A 21,512-nucleotide genomic window follows, 5' to 3' on the forward strand; every position below is an offset into this window, starting at 1 on the left:
TGTGGCCTGGAGTACTGTCTGCTTGGTCTGAATGCATTCCCCACTTCACCCTGGCCAATCTGTCTCCTTCCAGGGAGAAGGGGCTTGTAGCAACGAACGTAATGGCTGTACCAGCCGAATGGAAATGAATAAAATGATCTCTTGATCTCAGTTCCTGTGCATCATTTTGAGCCCATTGATACCTCTCTTTGGTCAAGCAAGCTTTCTTGCCTTACTTCACCACTGCTTTTCCCCAACCCCCATGGACAGACTGCAGGCCAATGGGAGCCAGTTGGGGTTCAAATGGGGCCTGTGACCGACCCTTACTACAGCCATCAACTGGTGGCCCTGCTGACCAGTTCACTTTGTCACTGAAGTCTGCTGCTCCTCCCAGGGGACCTTGGGTTTTCTGAACTTGCTTGGTTCAACTGCATAGATTTGTTTTTTCCCCGGAAGGAATCCAAAATTCCTTCAAGTGGCTTCCCCAGTTTGTTGCTTTCTTTCCTTGGCCCAGGGCTCAGGCCCTCCCCATAACTGGAAGTCCACCAGCCCTGAGCTGGGCAACTTCAGCCCAAACATTCTCAACAGTCACATTCCAGAGAATCATCTCCAGATTCTCTGGGGCTACTTGATTGATAGTGGATGCTCCTGATACCATAAATACAAGGATTGGTGACCTGGGGCTTGGATGATAGCCCATGGTTCAAAATACTCCCATTTGGTTTATGCTTGCAGCTACAACAGGCCTCTGACTGAAGGGTTTGTACAAAAAGCTGCTGCCTTGTTTCTTGGAACCTTTCCATGGGCTGATTGAGGTTTTTTTGACCCAGTGAGGGAGCAGGGATTTCTGGGGAAGGTGGGGACTGTCTCCTTTAGTCAAGATGCCTGGACATGCTGACTTTGCCTTACAGCTGTTTCCTTGATCATTCAAGGTGTCTGATCATGGGTTAGGGAGGGGGTGATCAGAGACAGCCCAGAGATTGTCTTGTTTTGGCACGAGTGCACACTGTAGCCTTCAGAAGAGTGTGGGTCATTAAGGTACTGAATATATTTGTTCCATCACAAAAATCCTTGTTGTTTGGCCCAGTCTCTATCCTTGGTGATAGAACCCCTGCTCTCTGGCAAGAGGCCATTTGACCCAGGTAGCATCAACCTTCTGACCAGCATCCTGCTCAGTCCCACCCCAGTCCTTCAACCCTGTGTCTTCCCCATGGCTAATCCAGCTTGCCCCTTGTCAAAATCTCCAACTTAGCATTGCCTATCCACTTGACCAGCAAATAGTTCAGATGGTGGGTGGGAAACCAAACAGACACTGTAAATGTACAAACTCCCCAGGGTGCCCTAAGGCTGTAATAAATCCCATGTCGCTGTGAGGTAAGTGCTTGTTACTGAGCCACTGTCTCACCCTAAAGTACCGAACAAAGGAATATGCTGTTGCATTCTGTCAGAGTCCTACAGCAGAGATACAGGTTGTTTGGCTCAAACCGTCCAGGCCGAGCAGTGTTCCAAATCTGAACTAGTTGTGTTTGCCCCATATCCCTCAACCAGTCCTTTCCCTGGAAATCACCAAATGTCTTTTAACAACTGCAATTGCACCCACTTCTCCTGCTTCATGTAGCAGCTCATTCTTGACAAACCATTTTCTGTGGGAAAAGCTCTTCTTCAGCTTCTTTCTCTTTCCCCCACCCCCCCCCCCCCCCGACCAACCCCACATGCCTGTGTGTGAAAACATTACCCCTCCCTCCTGTAGTTTTGGACTCCCCTACCCTGTCCCAGCATGCTTACTGTATGCAGTCAATCTTGAGTGTGCCAATGGCAAGGCCACATTTAGTGCTCAGCAAGTGTTACACTTCAGGAGGTGGTGATGAGCTGGTCATTACAGTCCACCTGGTGTAGGAGAGACCGGAATGATGCTGCTGAGGAGGGGCTTCTGGGATTTTCATTCACAAACAGGAATATTTTCCCAAGTCAGGATGGTGACAGACTTACATGGAGCTCCATTGCGTGTTGTTGGTGCTGCCTCCAGCCAGAACATTGAAAACTGTTCCAGCATTACTCACTCCTAACTTCAGTCTTATTGATGGTGGGCCGGCTTTGGAAAGTTACAAGTTGAGTAATTACCAACAGAATTCCCTGCCTCTGACTTCCCAATTTTTGAGTTGTTCACTCTACAGAATGCAATGAAAACTGTAACAGATACTGTCACCTTGGAAACATGCTGGCGTTAAGCGCTGATTCAACTTCAACAATGTAAAACCAAACATGGAGACAGAAATGTTCAACGTGCGATACGTTTCTAGCAGCAGCTGAGACACAGAACCCTGAGGCCTACTGTGTATAAGAGGCACTCAGCACATTTAGCGCACATTTCGCACACATTTTTGCATCTTGCTTTTTCCAAGTGGGCTTCATGCGACCCTAAGTCACGCTGATCACAGCAGATTCAGAATGGATCTACAAAGGACATCGGTTGCTTGTATCAGACAATCCAAAAGCACGTTATTCTGTCACTGCACAGAAATAGGAAAATGTTCATATCAACCAAATCAGGGCATTTTACAAGGATGAGGATAGCAAAGGTCATTCCCCTGTTCAGAGGATAGCAAATGTGGTTCCCCTGTGCAAGAAGGGGAGTAGAGACAAACCTGGTAATTGTAGACCAGTCAGCCTTACCTCAGTTGTTGGTAAAGTGTTGAAAAAGGTTACAAGGGATAGGATTTATAATTATCTCGAAAAGAATAAATTGGTTAGGGATAGTCAGCACGGTTTTGCGAAGGGAAGGTCGTGCCTCACAAACCTTATTGAATTCTTTCAGAAGGTGATCAAACAGGTATTTGAGAGTAAACCGGTTGATGTGGTGCATATGGATTTCAGCAAGTCGTTCGATAAGGTTCGCCACAGTAGGCTATTGTACAAAATGCGGAGGAATGGAATTGTGGGAGATATAGCAGTTTGGATCGGAAATTGGCTTGCTGAAAGAAGACAGAGGGTGGTAGTTGATGGAAAATGTTCATCCTGGAGACCAGTTACTAGTGGTGTACTGCAAGGGTCGGTGTTGGGTCCACTGCATTTTTATAAATGACCTGGATGAGTTTGTAGAAGGATGGGTTAGTAAATTTGCAGACGACACTAAGGTCAGTGGAGTTGTGGATAGTGACGAAGGCAGCTGTAGGTCGCAGAGAGACATAGATAAGCTGCAGAGCTGGGCTGAGAAGTGGCAAATGGAATTTAATGCAGACAGGTGTGAGGTGATGCACTTTTGTAGGAGTAACTGGAAGGCAAAGTACAGGGCTAATGGTAAGATTCTTGGTGGTGTAGATGAGCAGAGAGATCTCGGTGTCCATGTACACAGATCCTTGAAAGTTGCCACCCAGGTTGACAGGGTGGTTGAGAAGGCATACAATGTTTTGGCTTTTACTAATAGAAGGATTGAGTTCCAGAACCAAGAGGTTATGGCGAAGCTGTACAAAACTCTGGTTAGGCCGCACTTGGAGTATTGTGTACAGTTCTGGTCACCCCATTATAAGAAGGATGTAGAAGCTTTGGAAAGGGTGCAGAGGAGATTTACTAGGATGTTGCCTGGTATGGAGGGAAGGTCTTACGAGGAAATGCTGAGGGACTTGAGGCTGTTTTCATTCAAGAGAAGAAGGCTGAGAGGTGACTTAATTGAAACATATAAAATAATTCGAGGGTTGGATAAGGAGAGCCTTTTTCCTCGGATGGTGACAGCGAGCACGAGGGGGCATTGCTTTAAATTGAGGTGTGAATGATATAGGACAGATTTCAGAGGCAGTTTCTCTACTCAGAGTAGTGAGGGAATGGAACGCTTTGCCTGCAACGGTAGTAGATTCACCAACTTGAGGTACATTTCAGTCGTCATTGGACGAGCATATGGACGTACATGGAATAGTGTTGGTTAGATGGGCTCCATATCGGTATGACTGGTTGGCACAACATCGAGGGCAGAAGGGCCTGTACTGTGCTGTAATGTTCTATGTTTTATGTTCTATATTCTATGGCTCCAACACCAACGTTCTAAAGTTATGACGACTATTCCCTCAGATTAACAATCCGACGAAATTGTGCAAATCTGTGATGACTGAGTCTTAACGCACAACCTCAGATACACAAGTGAAGGTTTAGAGTATATTTTATTGTCATTTTCTGGCAAATACATTTACAGAATGTGCACTTGTACAGGAGGTCAAAGGTCATTCAGCAATTCCATCATCGACCAGTTGTCAACTGTGATTCGTTTCTGGATCCAGTTCCCATCCTGCACTGATTGGACGTGGCAGCTGATCAACTGATCATCAAGAGTGATTGGCCATCACTGATGATGTCATTTCCTGCTTCATAAAAAGAGGGTCTGCCCCTGGGGTATAAATAGAGTCCCACGGGAATGATGTTGATTGTTCTTCCTAATTTTGTTATTTTGGTGGTGAGGAGAATAAAAGAAATTTATTGTCACAAGATGGCCTCCCAGATCAGTCAGAACTATCACCAGGATTGTGAAGCTGCTGTCAACAAGCAGATTAATGTGGAGCTCACTGCCTCCTATCTCTATCAGTCTTTGGTGAGTGCTGTCTCTCGGGGTTAAACATATAAATCTGTTCTGTTGAAGTAAATTCTTTGCCTGGCCTCTAGTGAAGCTGACAATCTAGTAGATTGAGGTTTTGTGGCTCCTACCTAAATATCAGTTCAGGATAGAGGTGGTGTTACTATCACGATGGTGTAGGATACTGATGTATGTTAACTCAGGTCCCAGTTGGCCTTCAGTGGTATCTGGAGGGTAAAAGCCTCTTGCTTTTTTTTTCTTTCTGACACAAGTTTCCTGACTTCATTTGCCTGATCTCTGTGGTGGTCCTAAACAAACATGCTGATTTTTTTTAACACTGACTATAACAATAACTTCCCTGTTGCAGTGGCCCTTGTTAGTCTGAACAAACCTGAGGCTAGTCTGTGACTGGTATCTATTTTATGTGGATCTCCTTCATTGAGGCTGACTTGGCTTTACTTGTATTTATTCAAGAGGTGGGTGTGGCCTATCCCGTTCCTACTGAGAGTGGATCTGCCGTGTGTGAGAAATGTTGGATCCCCTCTCTGCCCCTTCTCCACCCCACCCCATGCTGGGGCTGCGGGAATGTGCTGAGGCTATTAGCCCAGTGACATTGAAGAAATGGAGGTTGTTCCCATATCATTTAGCTTGACCTAAAACAAAATGTCCCCTCTATCCCGGTGGTGATGTGACTGTGCCCTTCCAAGGAGTAGAATGTGCTTGGAAGGTATGTGTTGAAGTAACCTTGGTGAGTGCTGCAGGGGACCTGGTAGGTAATGGACCCTGAAAGGAGGTGGTGAATGCAGTCCCCATGAAGTGGGCTGCCCTGTCCTGGATGGTGTCTGCTTCTTGCATGTTGTAGCTCCCCTTCTACAGACACACGGGGAATATTCATCTCTCTCTGGGCTTGTGCCTATTGGAAGGAAGTTGTCTTGTAAGGAGGACTAAGTCCCTATAAGCCTCACTTGGGAGGTGGGACCGCTTTAATGGTGAGCCAGTTGTTGGGGTTTAATCACTGTGTCCCAACTCTATTGGCACATGCTTCCCAAGGATAAAATCCCGACTATCTTCTGCCACAACTTGTAACTACCCACTGAAACCACAGATATTTGCTTGCCTGACTGTGGTTTTTGGATTTGAGGATTAAAGTAACTTTACAGGAGTCCTTCCCCAGAATGTAATTCTTAGCTGATGCTTCCAATAGCGAGCATTAGCTCTTAAACCCTTGCATCGAATTGTGAACATGACAGTTTAGATATGAGTCACATGGGCTGAAAACCTACAGGATTTTTTGCCTGTTTGGGTAAAGTCAGGGCAAGTGTTTTTCCAGGTTACTGTTTTCACTAGTGACGTTATCTACAGGCCACTAATAGTTGACATTTGATCATTTGTTTTGCAATTTGTTTCAGTCATGTGACTTGGTGCAAGTTTCTGACAGCCTGAGTTTGCACTATTTAGGCAGAGCAATAACCCACTGCTGCAACGATCCAAAGGCTGTTACTGGGCAGGCTTTCCTCGGCATTATCTTAGTGCCAAACTCCATACTGGAGACAGCACACCTTTGTAGAGTTCATGTGTACACTTACATCCCAATCTCATTGATCCTGGGTTTGCAGAAAACATGCTCCCTACTAGTCGTTGACTACAGCAGGGTTTCAACATCTTTTTTCCAGTTTTCCCCAAAGGCAAAACATAGTGCCTTGCGTCTTGTAGTTGAGAACTGGAATGGGGAGTGAGCCAGTGATGTCTGATGTAATTTTAACTTGATCTTCCAGATGTCCTACTTTGACCAGGACGATGTTGCCCTCGCCCATTTCTCCCGGTTCTTCAAAGATCAGTCCCAGGAGAAGCGGGAACATGCAGAAAAGCTGCTGTAATTCCAGAATCAGCGTGGAGGCCGAGTCCTCCTCCAGGATGTGAAGGTTGGGGTTGGGTGGTGGGGGAAGTGCAGGGGGGAATGGCTGCTCTTGCGGTGTCATCTCCAGTGACAAGATTTTCAGATCCTGAGCGAGTGTGAGAAGTTCTTTTGCTTGGCTTCCCTGTTTGCTCTCCTCCATCTCCAGTGTTTCAGCATTTATGCAAGCCCTCTGGTCCACCAGGCCTATGCTGATGCAGCAAAGACCGAACTGTACTCACCCTGTACTTGGTCCAGGCCCGACTATACCCTAGTGTTTAGCACTCGCCCAGCTAGTCCTTTAAACAGTGCTGCAGTAGCCGTTTCCAGCACTTTGTTCTTCCGTTCCCCAACACACCCACCAAATTTCCTCCAATCCCCTCTATCCTGCTTCCTCAAACCTGTGCCCTCTGGTCTGAGTGTCTGCCATGGGGAAGACATTTTCCCCATCTACTGTCCAGACTTCCTTGTCTTCCATCAAACAACCACCTCAGCCTCACCTGCTCAAAGGAAAACCCCCCAGCCCATCCAATCTCTCTCCTCAATGGATTTTCTGTCTTGGCGAAACAACCTGGGGACCCTCGCCAGCACCCCCTGCAGTAGCATCCTGTCCTTCTGACCAGTGAGGCCAACGATAGAATGCAGCAGAGACCGGAAGAACAATTTTCATAAAATGTGTTCAAAGGACTTGTCCCTGTGCTGTTCCTCACAACCCTGCCCCAAACTAACATGTTACTTGGCCTATGTCCCCTTTCACACACAGTTTGCCTTGTGTGAGCATTGAGGGATCGATGATCCTGTGTTTATTGTAAGCACATTACTGCCCCCCACAATGAATTCAAGTCATGATGGTTCTGACCATGCTGCTCGGGCATGTATGAGGCCACAAGCACAAGTGAGACTTGAACCTCAGACTTGTCAACCGGAGCTTGGGACACTACCGCTACTTCCCCCACAGCCCTTGGGATTCACTCCTGAATATCCTTTTTAAGACTCCAGCAGATGGACACTGGTGCAAATGACTAATCTGGTACATTTTTATTCCCTGTGGTACAAGGATACGTTCCTGAGCTTCCGGCTTCAGGTCAAGGATAAATGGGGCAAGGTGAAAGGAGTCACCAAGTAGCTAATGTTTTCTTTACCTGGGCTTCAGGGATGGCACAGTGGCTCAGTGGTTGGCACTGTTGACTCAGTGCCAGGGGCACCAGTTTGGTTCTGGCCTGTGACGAGAATTTAAACGTTATCCCAAAGCATGGCTTCCCCACACAGTAGAAAAGAGGATTGGCAACTTGAAATGCAGGTTACATGAACAGGGTGGGAATGGGACCAGATGGGATGCTCTTCAGCAGTTATGGTCTCAATGGGGTGAATGGCCAGCTCCCATGCTGCAGGGATTCTGTTTCTAAAGCTTACCTGTCCTTCTCTCCATCCCCAGAAGCCAGAGAGGGATGAGTGGGGTAACAATCTGCAGGCAATGCAGGTTGCCCTGGATCTGGAGAAGAATGTGAACCAGAGTTTGCTGGATCTCCACCAACTCGCCACAGCACAGACTGACCCTCATGTAAGCTTCACCTCCTCATTCACATCACTGCTAGACTCTCAGGGTAATGTTTCATTGGTTGGTCTGTGTGGATTGGAAATTCACTAATGTAACACTTTCCATCCATTACTTTCCTGAACTATTGTAACATTGATCACTTGGGATCATACTGATTACAATGAGGTATAAGGGGAATTTGATCTATAATCTAGTGGAAGTGCTGAAATGACGTTGGCCACTGAGTTCTTCGTTAGTATCATTGCAGTGGAATGATCATTGTCCATCACAATCCAACTCAGCTCCATTTCACAAACAGCAAGATGGAGCAGCTGACATGTTGTCCTCACTGGCATAAATTCTCCAGGTGTTAGCTCGCTTTTCAGGGCTGTCCAGAGCTAGTCATGGCTAAGTCTGTCTTGCAGAGGGAATTCTGAAATTGTCTTGGATAGTGTTAATGTACCAAGTGTCATATTCCTCTTGCAGCTGTGTGACTTCCTGGAGACTCACTATTTGGATGAGGAGGTGGAGATCATCAAGCAACTCGGGGACTACATCACCAACCTGAAGCGCCTGGGAGCCCCTGAGAATGGGATGGGAGAGTACCTGTTTGACAGGCTCTCCCTGGAGGACAGCAGTTAGTGTGGCCTGGAGTACTGTCTGCTTGGTCTGAATGCATTCCCCACTTCACCCCATGCAATCTGGCTCCTTCCAGGGAAAAGGGGCTTGTAGCAAAGCATGTAATAGCTGTACCAGCTGAATGGGAATGAATGAAATGTATTGATGTTGCTTCTTGTCCATCATTGAGACCCTTGATATTAAAGAGCTTTTGAGAGCTTCAAGCCTGTAATTTTGGCAAATGAAATTATTAATTTGACAAAATATTTCCCTGGTCTTCCCTCCAACACCACCGCAGCATCAGTCTCGGAATTCCTGTGGAACTTCCTCTAAGTTATGAATCGAAGTTATTCCCCCAGCCAGAACTTGAGGTTGGGGCCTGCGGGGTGTAAAATCAGTTTGTACTATTATCTCACACGCAGGTATGATGAATACAGGTGCAGCTAAAATTTTCATTGCTCTCAAAAGAGAAAACACCCCTGCTTGGCCGAAAGAAAGACTTGACACCCACTTTCACTGAAACAGGGCTGTTGGATGCTTTATGTTCATGTCTAGTTTGGTTAGCAACAGCTCCCCTGTCAACCTCCACCAACCGAGACTGATTGCTAAAGTCCACACAAATCACAAGTTGATGCCAATGTCAATTCTGTGCCAGCTGGCTCAGCTTGCCGCAACAAGAGCTTAAGGGAAGAGACCCAGCAGCGTCCCCCCTCTAGCCTTGTGGAGGAACCAGCAATGCTGGGAGCAATAAACTTAAACTTAGCAATGGGGATCTGACACACCTGGTCTATTCTATTGAAATCAATGTTATTACTTTCTCCGCACAGTGCATCCTAGATTCACTGAGACCCAGTTGAGGTTCAAGCCAAGACCAGCCCTGTGGCCTCCTGACCCCCACCACCAACTGCCTGGCTCAGGACAGCCATCAGCAGTTGCTCACAATGACCAGTTCATTTGTTCCTTCGCCTGAGGAACATGCGCTGCTCTCCCAGGCGATATGGATTAAATCCCCATTGTAGCTCGACAAGAAAGCTCACACGGGGGGAACCATTTCCCAGGAGTAATCCAAAGCTGTCCTAATGTGGTTTTGCTCCATTTACTTCCTTGCTCTCTGCCAGGTCTTGGTCAGAAACCCCACCACGCCTAGTAATAAACTTTAGGCCTGCCAGCCCAGAGATGGGAATATTCAGCACAAGTCTGCTTGAAAAAATTCACCTGAACTGGATGCACTTAATGCGACCGACAGCAGGATAACAGTGACCTGGGAATGACACAGCAACGCTCCTGGTTAAATGCTGCCATTTGATTGGCTCTTGCTGCTGAAGCCTGCATTGAGCGCACTCAGCTGCTCCCTTGTTCCTCTGAGATTCCCCCACGGGGAGGGTTACTCCTGATGCAGGTTGATTTCACCCGATCACATTGAAGGAGCAGTGTGACTCAGGGAGGAGACCTGCAGATGCTGACTTTCCTGAATGGCTGCTTCCTTTATCTTTCGAGGTGTCAGAGATCGTGGTTTAGGGAGGGGGCTATCAGAGACATCCTGGGGAATGTTTCAGGGAGTTTTGTAGCGAGTGCACACTGCAGCCTTCACTGAGGGTGTGGGTCTTTAAGGCACAGAATGTATTTGTTCCACCACGTAGAGTTTTATTTTAAACCATCTTGAGTCTTGCGTGTAGAATCCCTGCAGTGCGGGAAGAGGTTGTTCAGCCCATTTAGTCTGCACTGATCCTCTGAAGAGGTTGTTCAGCCCATTTAGTCTGCACTGATCCTCTGAACAGCATCTTGTTCAGACACACCCTGCCTTCTTACGCCATCTTTCCCACGGCCACTCCAAAATAAACTGCATGTCTTTGGACTGTGGGAGGAGGCCCACACAGGCACGGGGAGGATGTGCAGCCTCCACACGTGACTGGAATTGACCCCAGGTCCCTGGCACTATGAGGCAGTAATGCTGACCATTAAAATACCCTGCCATCCAAAAGTTACAAAAAACAGGAACACTCTGTTGCACAGAATTAGAGTGAATGACTCATTTCTTACGGAAACAGACCCTTCGGTCCTACCCGTCCATGCTGACGAGGTTTCCCAACCTGACATAGTCCCACTTGCCTGCCTTTGGCCCATATCCTTCTAAACCATTCCTTTCCATGTAAATCTCCAAATGTCACTTAAATGTTGTAATTCTAACTACATCCACCACTGTCTCTGACAGCTCGTTCTAAACATACACACCACCTTCTGTATGAAAATGTTGCCCCTCATGTCCCCATCAAATCTTACCCCTCTCCCCTCAAACCGATGCCCTCTAATTTTGGACGCCCCCCCCACCCCGACCCTGTCCCAGCATGCTTTTTATATACAGTCAATCTTGAGTGTGCCAACGGCAAGGCTACATTTAGTGCTCAGCAACTGTTACACTTCAGGAGGTGGTGATGAGCTGCTTATTACAGTCCACCTGGTGTAGGAGAGACCGGAATGATGCTGCTGCTGTTGCTGAGGAGGGGCTTCTGGGATCTTCACTCACAAACACTGATATTATTCCAAGTCAGGATGGTGACGGATTTACTTGGAGCTGCTTCAGTGTCACTGGGGCGGCATTGAGCTGGAAAATTGCAAGCTTCTCCAGCATTATTCCCAACTTCAGTCTTATCGATGGTGGACAGACTCTGAAAAGTCTGAAGTAGAGTTATTCACAACAGAATTCCCAGACTCTGACTTGGTCTCAAAGCCATGAGCACATGAATTAGGACTGACCTCTGCCCATGGTTTCTTAGAAAATAGAACCTAGAACAGTGCAGCACAGTTCACGCCCTTCAGCCCACGATGTTGTTTCGAACTTTTATCCTAAACCCAAGGCCTATCTCACCTCCACTACCTTATACTATCATCCATATGCTTATCTAATAGCCGCTTAATTGCCCCTAACGAGGCCGACTCCACGACACTCTCTGGCAATGCATTCCACGCCCCAGCCACTCTCTGAGTAAAGAACCTGCCTCTGACATCCACCCTATATCTACCTCCACTCACTTCAAAACTATGCCCCCTCATAATAGCTAACTCCATCCTAGGAAAAAGTCCCTGGCTGTCTAATCTGCCTATACTTATGATCATTTTGTACACCTCTATAAAGTCACCTCTCATCCTTTGTTCTGAAGAGAAAAGCCCTCGTTCTCTAAACGTTTCTTCGTAAGATCTTCCCTCCATTCCAAGCAACATCCTGGTAAATCTCCTCTGCACCTTTTCTAACACTTCCACATCTTTCCTGGAATGAGGTGACCAGAACTGGTCACAATACTCTAGATGTGGCCAAACCAGGCTTTTGTATAGCTGGAGCATAACTTCACAGCTCTTGAACTCAATCCCTCTATGAATGAAAGCTAACACACCACATGCCTTCTTAACAACTCTATCCACCTGACTGGCAGCTTTCAGGGAACTGTGGACATGAACCCCGAGATCCATCTGCTCCTCCACACTGCCAAGAATCTTTCCGTTAACCCTGTGTTCTGCTTTCAAATTTGTCCTTCCAAAATGAATCACTTCACGCTTTTCAGGGTTAAACTCCATCTGCCACTTCTCAGCCCCACTCAATACCCGACCAATGTCCTTTTGTAACCTAGAACAGCCCTCCACACTATCCACAAGTCAAATCACCTTCGTATCTTCCAAAAACTTACTAATCCGCCATTCCACTCCTACATCCAAATCATTTAACAAAATCATAAATAAAAGAGGACCCCGAACAGACCCTTGAGGTACACCACTCGTAACTGAGCGCCATGTTGAATATTTTCAGTCAACTGTCACCCATGTCTTCTATGGGTCAGCCAATTCTGAATCCAATCTGCCACATTTCCCCCGTCGCATGCCTCCTGACTTTCTGCATGAGCCTGCCATGGGGAACCTTATCAAAAGCCTTACTTCAATACATGTATCCCACATTCACTGATCTACCTTCATCCACATGTTTGGTCATCCCTTCAAAGAATTCAATCAGATTTGTGAGGCATGATGTACGCCTCACAAATCCACACTGGCCGTCACAAATCATACTGTGCCTGTGCAAGTGATAATTAATTCTGTTTCTTAGAGCCCTTCCCATTAATTTGCCCACCACTGGCATAAGACTAGCTGGCCTGTAATTTCCAGGGTTACCCCATTCCCTTTTTTGAACACATGAATAATATTCAAACTTGTCATTCAAAGCTAAAAGATAGCACTAGATTGCATCCTGCTTTTTGAAGCAGATATTGAGTGAAAGTAACTTGCTTCCACCAATCTGTACATCAGTGCTGTGATCATACTCGAACGTTCATTGGGGATCCTCAATTCCCAAAGCCTCACAGACCACCAGTCCATGGGAGAGGCTGCTCCATTCAACGCAGTTTCTGAGCCATACATTCTACAGAATGTAATGTAAACAGGACCAGCAACTCTCCACTTGGAAACATGCTGGACTTAAGCTCTCGATTTACTTCATTCAATTAAAAACCAAACTTTGCGAAAGAAAGTTTGCATGTGCTATACATTTCCAGCAGCAATGTAGACAGGGAGGTGTGAGGTCTACTATGCAGGAGAGGCACTCAGCACATTTAGCACCTTGCTTTTCAAACTGCACTTCATGAACCCAACGTCAAGGAGATCACAGCAGATTCAGAATGGATCCACAAAGGAATGAGCTTCCTGTATGAGGTAACCCAAAAGCACATTGTTTCTGTCGCTGCACAGCAATAAGAAAATGTTTACTGTTAACAAAATCTGGCCATTTTTCAATGGGCACCAACGCTGTTATTCAACAAGTACAAAGACTAATCCCTCAGAGTAACAAACTGACAGAATTCTGCCAATCTGTGATCAGTGTGTCTTAAGATATAATCTCAGACACAATCGTGAACTTTTAGAGTATATTTTATTGTCATTTTCACATAGAAATATTTCCAGGATTTGCACTTGTGCAGGAGGTCAAAGGTCATTCAGCAATTCCATCATCGACCCGTTGTCAATTCTGATCGTTTTCTGGATCCAATTCCCATCCTGCACTGATTGGATGTGGCAGCTGATCAATTGATGAACGAGAGTGATCGACCATCACTGATGATGTCATTTCCTGCTCAAGAAAATAAAGGGCTGCTGCTCGAGTAAAAAAAAGTCCCAAGAGAGTGTGATGTTTATGGTGTAGTTGGTTATCTTTCCAAGTTTGTTATTTGATTTTGGAGGAAAAGGAAAGCTATTTTCTTCATAAAATGGCCTCCCAGATCAGTCAGAACTATCACCAGGATTGTGAAGCTGCTGTCAACAAGCAGATTAATGTGGAGCTCACTGCCTCCTATCTCTATCAGTCTTTGGTGAGTTTTGTCTCGATGGAGTTAAAATTAAATCTATTCTGCAAAAATGAGCTGATCCTCTTGTTTCTAATTAACTTCATAGTCTTGTAGATTTGAGGTGTTTCAGTTTGCACCTTTAAAAATCATTTTGGGATAAATGTAGTGCCCTTTGGTAACAATGGATTTTGATATTGATGTGCAGTATCTAATTCACCAGCTGGGATTGAGTGATAGATGGAGGGCAAATTGTTCTGTCAATTATTTTACAATTTACTGCCAGGCCTTTGCCTGGTGGTAACTGTCATTTTCCTCCCCAGAATTGACCAAACTTTACTAAAATTAGATGTAATGGTGTTGGGAGTTGTATGCACCCCTTGGCTAGTCATCCTGTAACATTTTAATATACCTTGATCACACTTACTTTGTGCTCTGATCCTAAATACACATCATGCCAGTTTCCATTCTGTGATGGAGAATGATGGCAGTGACTGGCTTCTCTGAGCATATGCATGTGTAACTTGCATTGAGGAGGCCTCAGATGTGGACTAGTTGGCTTTCTGCATTCTCAGTTCATGAATGGACTGTTAGTGGTCAGGAAGTCACTTGTTGTCCATTCCTCCAATAGATCAATGCTCTCCTGTGAGTGCATGCACAGGGTGTCTGGAATAACCTGAGGTCTTCACTTCACCAAAAAAGGTGAAGAATTGGAGTTTCAAATTCCCACGGTATGGGAAATGGTGCCTTTCTCCAGGGAGCACTGTGCCTATGGCCTCTCAAAATGGCAGGCTATAATGGTTTGGAAATGTTGAAGCAGCTTTTGAAGGCTGCTAGGTACCTGGTAGATAGTGGACACTAGGAGTGCATTCACTCACTCCCTTCAATGAGGTGGGCTGCTCTGTCCTGCATAGTGTCTGCTTTGTGCATGTTGCAGCTCCACTTCTTGGGGGGAAAAAGGGAGAATATTCATCCCTCGTGGGGCTTATCACTGAGAAGCATTCTCTTCCCACACTTTCAGGATGAAATCCCTGTACCCTTCCCTTTAGCAGGTGGGAACAGCTATCACCAATAAGCCTGTTGGGTCTTAACTGTCAGTGGTGTCCCATATCAATTGGGCAGCATGTGCCCAAACAACCCACTATTGTACATCTGTAAGATGCAGCTACCCAAGTAAAGTCAGAGAAAGTTGCATAACTGTTTTTCGACAAAAGAAACTTCTCAGCCTGATCAGTAGGAACTAGATAACCTGCTCTAACAAGGTGTAGAGCTGGATGAACACAGCAGGCCAAGCAGCATCGGGGGAGCAGGGAAGCTGATGTTTTGGGCCTGGACCCTTGAGAAATGGGGAGGGGAAGAGGTCCCTGAAATAGCAAGGGGTGGGGAGGTGGATGGATGAGGGATCAAGAAACAGGTGGTGAGGAGACTCCGGTCTGAGGTGAGGATGGAGCCAATAAAGTCAAGTGAGTTGGGTAGGCCTGTCCAGGGAGGTGGGGATGGGGTTTGAGGTGGCGGGGGAGGTGGGGTGGGGTGGTGTGGGGAAGTAGGTGGGAGGAAGGATGGACAAGTTAGGGAGGTGGGGACTAGCTGAGCTGTGACTGGGGGAAGGGAGATCTTTCAGCTTAAGTCCTCACTGATACCATTGGGCTGCAGGGTTCCCAAGCAGAATACAAGGTGCTGTTCCTGCAACCTTTGGGTGGCATTGGAGGCCCAGAATGAACATCAACTGTCCCCTCCTGCTCCTCTGGAGGGGAAGTAGTTTGTGACTGGGAGGTGCAGCTGCTGATCACGAGCCCAGCATAGGCACTCCACAAAGTGGTGTCAAGCCTCTGCTCGGCTTTCCTGATGTAGAGGAGGCCACGTTAGGAACAGTGGGTACAGTATATCTCACTGCAGATGTGTAGGTCCACTTCTTCTTGATGTGGAAGGTCTTGGGGCCTGGGATGAGGGGAGGTGTAGCACAATCTGTGTGGCAGGAAAAAAGCCCTGGCTAGTGGAATGGACAAGGGAATCAGTGGTCTCTCCAGAAGGCAGCTATGGTTGGGGAGGTAAAAAAATGTCTTTGTCAGATCGTAGATGGTATAAGTGCCAGAGGATGCTGCACTGGATCCTGTCATTGAGGTGGTACTGAAGGATGAGAGGATTCTGTTTTGGTTGTGTGCGGGATAAGATGCAAGACCGGTTGTGTTTTTCTTCCACTAAAGGGAAGTTACGCTCCCTCGGAAAACGAGGACATCTGGGATGCCCAGGAGTAGAATGCCTCCCCTCAGGGCTGGAGGTGAAGGAATTGGATTAGGGGAAGGCGTTTTCCTTCCACAGGAAGGTGGGTGAGGTGTAATCTTGGTAGCTGTAGGAGTCAGTAGGTTTGAAATAGATCAAAGATTGATCGACAAACTTAAGGTTGAGGTAGAAGGTTCTAATGAATTAGAGGAACCGTTCAAGCTCCTTGTGGGATGTAATGGAGGAAGATGTGGAGTTTATGGCCCATCTCCCTGTAGAAGGATTGTTCCACATATCCTAACAGAAGCAGGCACAGCCTGGGCCCATGCAGGTACCTATGGCCACCCCCTTCCTCTGTAGGAGGTGGGAGGAATTGAAGGAGAAGTTAGGGGTGAGGATGAGTTGGCTAGTGGAAAAGCTTGTTGGTGAATGGGGACCAGTCAGACCTGCAGGATGAGAGAAGCAGAGGGCCTTCGGCTGTCTCCACGGGGAATGGATGAGGTTGGAGGCTGTGGGTGGGAGGTCATCTGCAGTGAGGTTGTAGATGGACGAGGAGATGGTTTGGTGGTCAGGGGTGGAGTCATGATCAAGGGCGGGGTGGTAGGAGGTATCGGCTGCTCTTCCACACAAGTATATGTGGCACTCCAGCTCCTGGCGTTTCCTTAAACCCTGTTCAGTCACGAACTTCATCCAATTCTGATGGTGCTTAGAGTGGAAATGCTCTTCTCTCTACAGACAAGAACAGGCCTGGGCACCTCAGGTTTTTGTCAAGGAATTTTAAAAAGTGTTTGCCTGGTTACCAGGAGGAGGCGAGGGTTGTTTTTGATGATCCTTGAACTGGAGCCACTGGCTCATTGGACAATGGTTCTCATCCACCTTGATGTATTCAAAAAATTCATGTTTATTGACTTCTCAATTTGATTGAAGGCTAAACCAGTCATGTCTGGCACCAATTGTATGATGCTTAATGGATATAACTTGTTTTCTCCCAGATGTCCTACTTTGACCGGGATGATGTTGCCCTCCCCCATGTCTCCCAGTTCTTCCAAGATCAGTCCCAGGAGAAGCAGGAACATGCAGAGAAGCTGCTGAAATTCCAGAATCGGCATGGAGGCAGTCCTCCTCCAGGATGTGAAGGTTGGTGTTGGGTTTTTGGGGTGGGGGGAGTTGGGTGGTAGAGAGTGGCTGCTCCTCAGGGATGGCACAGTGACTCAGTGTTTCCCATGCATGCCTCAGTGCCAGGGATCCAAGTTTGGTTCTTGGTTCTAGGCTCCAGTGAATGACTGGAGTTGACTTGTTCTTGCCATGTCCACATTGGCTTCACGGTTCAATGACGTGTGGGTTAGAAGGATTGCCATTTAAAATGCAGGGTTACAGGAATAAGAAGGGACTTGTAGCGACGAATGTAGTGGCTGTACCTGCCGATTGGGGATGAATAAAATGATGTCGTGACCTTGGTTATTGTCACCATGACTCAAATAGCCTGTTCCCATGCTGCAGAGATTGTGAAGCTTACCTGTCCTCTCTCCATCCCCAGAAGCCAGAGAGGGATGAGTGGGGTAACAGTCTGCAGGCAATGCAGGTCGCCCTGGATCTGGAGAAGAATGTGAACCAGAGTTGGCTGGATATGCACCGAGTTGCCACAGCCCAGACTGACCCTCATGTAAGCCTTCCCACCACCTCCTCATTCTGATCACTGCTAGGCCCTCAGGGCAACACCTCATTGGTCTTTTGTAGATTAAAATTCACTCGGATACTTGGATCACAATATCATATCTGAACAGTATGTTCATTTAATCAACATTAAAGCAGCTCAGCTATGAGCTGAAATGGGAATTTGGATTCACTACCAGGAGTGATGTTGGCCAATGAATTCACTTTCAGGGCCACTTGCATTAGAATGATCATCGTCTGTCACAGTTCAGCTCAGCTCCATTTCACAAACAAGAAGGTGCATCTGGAACGTTACTGTCCTCACTGGCGCAACATCTCCTAGATGTCAGTGGCTTTTCCAGCTGTCGAAAGCTAGTTATGTTGGGGTCTGTTTCGCAGTGGGAATTCTGAAATTTTCCTAGATCATGCAAATGTACCAAGTTGCCATAATTCCTCTGTTGCAGCTGTGTGACTTCCTGGAGACTCTCTATTTGGATGAGGAGGTGGAGATCATCAAGCACCTTGGGGACTACATCACCAACCTGAAGCGCCTGGGAGCCCCTGAGAATGGGATGGGAGAGTACCTGTTTGACAGGCGCTCCCTGGAGGACAGCAGTTAGTGTGGCCTGGAGTAGTGTCTGCTTGGTCTGAATGCATTCCCCACTTCACCCTGGACAACCTGTCTCCTTCCAGGGAGAAGGGGCTTGTAGCAAAGAATGTAATGGCTGTACCAGCTGAATGCAAATGAATAAAATGATGTGTTTATCTTGGTTCTTGTCCATCATTCAGACAGCTGGATGCTGTCGGCTTTCACCAATAGGCCTATGGGAAGAGATATCAGGCTCTGCTTTCTACCCAGGTGCAGGAAACAGCTCAGTTGGGACTGAGATGAGTTCAACCTGACTCGTATCCTCCCAATGGGCCCTGACATGACCAGCATATTCTGTTTTTCATTTGCTGCCTTTTTCTCATGTGGATACAGCCTAAAGTTACTGGGAGCGAGTGAAGGTTCAAACCAAGGCCAGTACTGGTGGGCTGTGACCTACCCTGCCTTGTTACAGCCTACTGTAGTTGATTGCACTGAACGGTTCATTCCTCTTTTCATGGGAGTTAAATATGCTGCTACCCTGAAGGGACCTTGGCGTAATTACCCTTAGCCTCGAGTCAATTCTCCTAGGAGCATTCTGAAGCTGGCCTAATGTGGCTTTTGTCAGTTTACTTTCTCTGACCTGTTCCAACACCTTCATTCCTTTTCTCACCCCTCCCACCACCCCACTCCGAGCAATAAACTTCCACCCTGCCAGTCTACAGCTGGGAAAATTCAGCCCCAACATTGACAGCACCCATATTCCATGGAGTTCGCTCTGGAAATTATCCTGAACTGTTACATGCTCATGTATGAGCTCAATACCACTTCGAGCAGCATCACTGGGTCTTTGGGAGTAACACAGCAACACTCATGGTTCAATGCTGCCATTTGATTGGCTCTTACTGCTAAAAGCAGCATTGAGCGCACTAAGCTGCTCCCTTAGTTCCTCTGAGCTTCCCACACGCTGAGGGTTACTCCTGATGCAGGTAGATTTCACCCGATCACATTGAGGGAGCAGTGTGACTGGGAGAGGCGACCGTGAGATGCTGACTTTGCTGTACAGCTGCTTCCTTTACCTTTTCGAGGTGTCAGAGAGATGATGGGTTGAGGAGGGGGTTATCGGAGACAGCCTGAGGATTGTTTCAGGGAGTTTTGTAGCGAGTGCACGCTGCAGCCTTCACTGAAGGTGTGGGTCGTTCAGGCACTGAATGTATTTGTTCCACTACATAAAGTGTTTTATTTCAAACAATCCTGAGTCTTGGCTGTAGAATTCCCGCAGTGCGGGAAGAGGTTGTTCAGCCCCTTTAGTCTGCACTGATCCTCTGAACAGCATCTTGTTCAGACACACCCTGTCTTCTTGCCCCCATCTTTCTACCCCACAGCCGTTCCAAAATAAACTGCATATCTCTGGACTGTGGGAGGGAAGGAACCCCCACAGACACGGGGAGGATGTGCAGCCTCCTGAGAGTTGCCCATGACTGGAATTACATGTGGGTCCCGGGCACTATGCAGCAGTAGTGCTCGTCATTAAGAAACCATGCCACCTAAAGTAACAAAAACAGGAGCACCCTGTTGCATATGATGAGAGTCGCAAACACATTCATTACAGAAATAGACCCCATTGCCCCTGCTGATGAGGTTTCCACGTTTGGCCCATTTCCCTTTAATGCCATTCCTTTCCATGTAAATCAGCAGATGGCTTTCAAAAGTTCTAATTATGCCACTTCCTCTAACAGTGTATTTCATATACAGATCACCCTCTGTGAGGATAGAGTTGGCCTTCTGGTTCCCTTTCACATCTTTCCCCTCAAACCCATGTCTTCTAGTTTTGGACTCCCCTACCATGTCCCAGCATGCTTTTTACATACCGTCAACGTTGAGTGTGCCAGTGGCAAGGCTACATTTAGTGCTCAGCAACTGTTACACTTCAGGAGGTGGTGATGAGCTGCTTATTACAGTCCACCTGGTGTCGGAGAGACCGGAATGATGCTGCTGAGGAGGGGCTTCTGGGATTTTCAGTCACAAGCAGGGGTATTGTTCCAAGTCAGGATGGTGACGGACTTACATGGAGCTGCTTGAGCAATGTTGGGGCTGCATGGAGTCAGCAAATTGTAAAGTATTCATTAACACTTCCTAACTGTGGTTTTGAAGATGATGGACAGGCTTTGCAAAATCAGCAGTTGAGTTATTCACAACAGAATTCCTCGCATCTGACTTGCTCTTAAACCCATGATGATTCACAAGGTGTGATCTCAGACCATGGTTTATGTATAATATTCATACTTGTAAGTTAATCTAATAGGACGAGACTGCAACCTGGTATTTGAAGCAGATATTGAGACAAAGTAACTTGCTTCCACCAGTCTGTACATCAGTGCTGTGATCATACCCTAACATCTTCAATTCCCAAAGCCTCACAGGCCACCAGTCCATGGGAGGCTGCTCCATTCAACACAATCAAGGTTGCCTGTGCTACACATTTCCAGCAGCAATTTAGACAGGGAGGCCTAAGGCCTACTGTGTAGAAGGAGACACTCAGCACATTTAACGATTGCCTTTCAAACTGGGCTTCATGAGACCCAATGTCAAGGAGATCACAGCAGGTTCAGAATGGATCCACAAAGTACATCAGTTACACGTACGAGATGACCCAAAAGCACATTCATTCTGTTGATGCACAGCAGTAGGAAAATGTTTAATGTCAACAAAATCTAGCCATTTTGCAATGGACTCCAACACTGTCATTCGAAACATATGAAGACAAATCCCTCAGAGTAACAAACTGACAGAATTCAGCAAATCTGCGATGAGCGTGTCTTAATAGTTAACCTCAGATACTCAAGTGAAGTTGTAGAGTATATTTTATTGTCATTTTTAGGTTGATATACTTACCGAATTTGTACTTGTGCAGGAGGTCAAAGGTTAAGCAGCAATTCTATCATCGACCAGTTGTCAATTCTGATCGATTTCTGGATTCAATTCCCATCCTGCACTGATTGGATGTGGCAGCTGATCAAGTGATTAACAAGAGTGTTTGGCCATCACTGATGATCTCATTTCCTGCTTCATAAAATGAGTGTTGGCTCCTGGAGTATAAATAGAGTCCCACGGCAGGGATGTTTACTGTTGCTCTTAGCTTTGTC

At 46.8% G+C, this 21,512-nt stretch overlaps 2 pseudogenes; both read left to right on the top strand.

The window, feature by feature from the left end:
• Positions 1–4,453: 4,453 nt before the first annotated feature.
• Positions 4,454–8,610, top strand: LOC132206584 (ferritin, heavy subunit-like; annotated as a pseudogene).
• Positions 8,611–13,832: 5,222 nt separating this feature from the next.
• Positions 13,833–21,295, top strand: LOC132206491 (ferritin, middle subunit-like; annotated as a pseudogene).
• The last annotated feature ends 217 nt before the right edge of the window (positions 21,296–21,512 follow it).

The sequence above is a fragment of the Stegostoma tigrinum genome, chromosome 38, assembly GCF_030684315.1.
Source record: "Stegostoma tigrinum isolate sSteTig4 chromosome 38, sSteTig4.hap1, whole genome shotgun sequence".
NCBI lineage: Eukaryota > Metazoa > Chordata > Chondrichthyes > Orectolobiformes > Stegostomatidae > Stegostoma > Stegostoma tigrinum.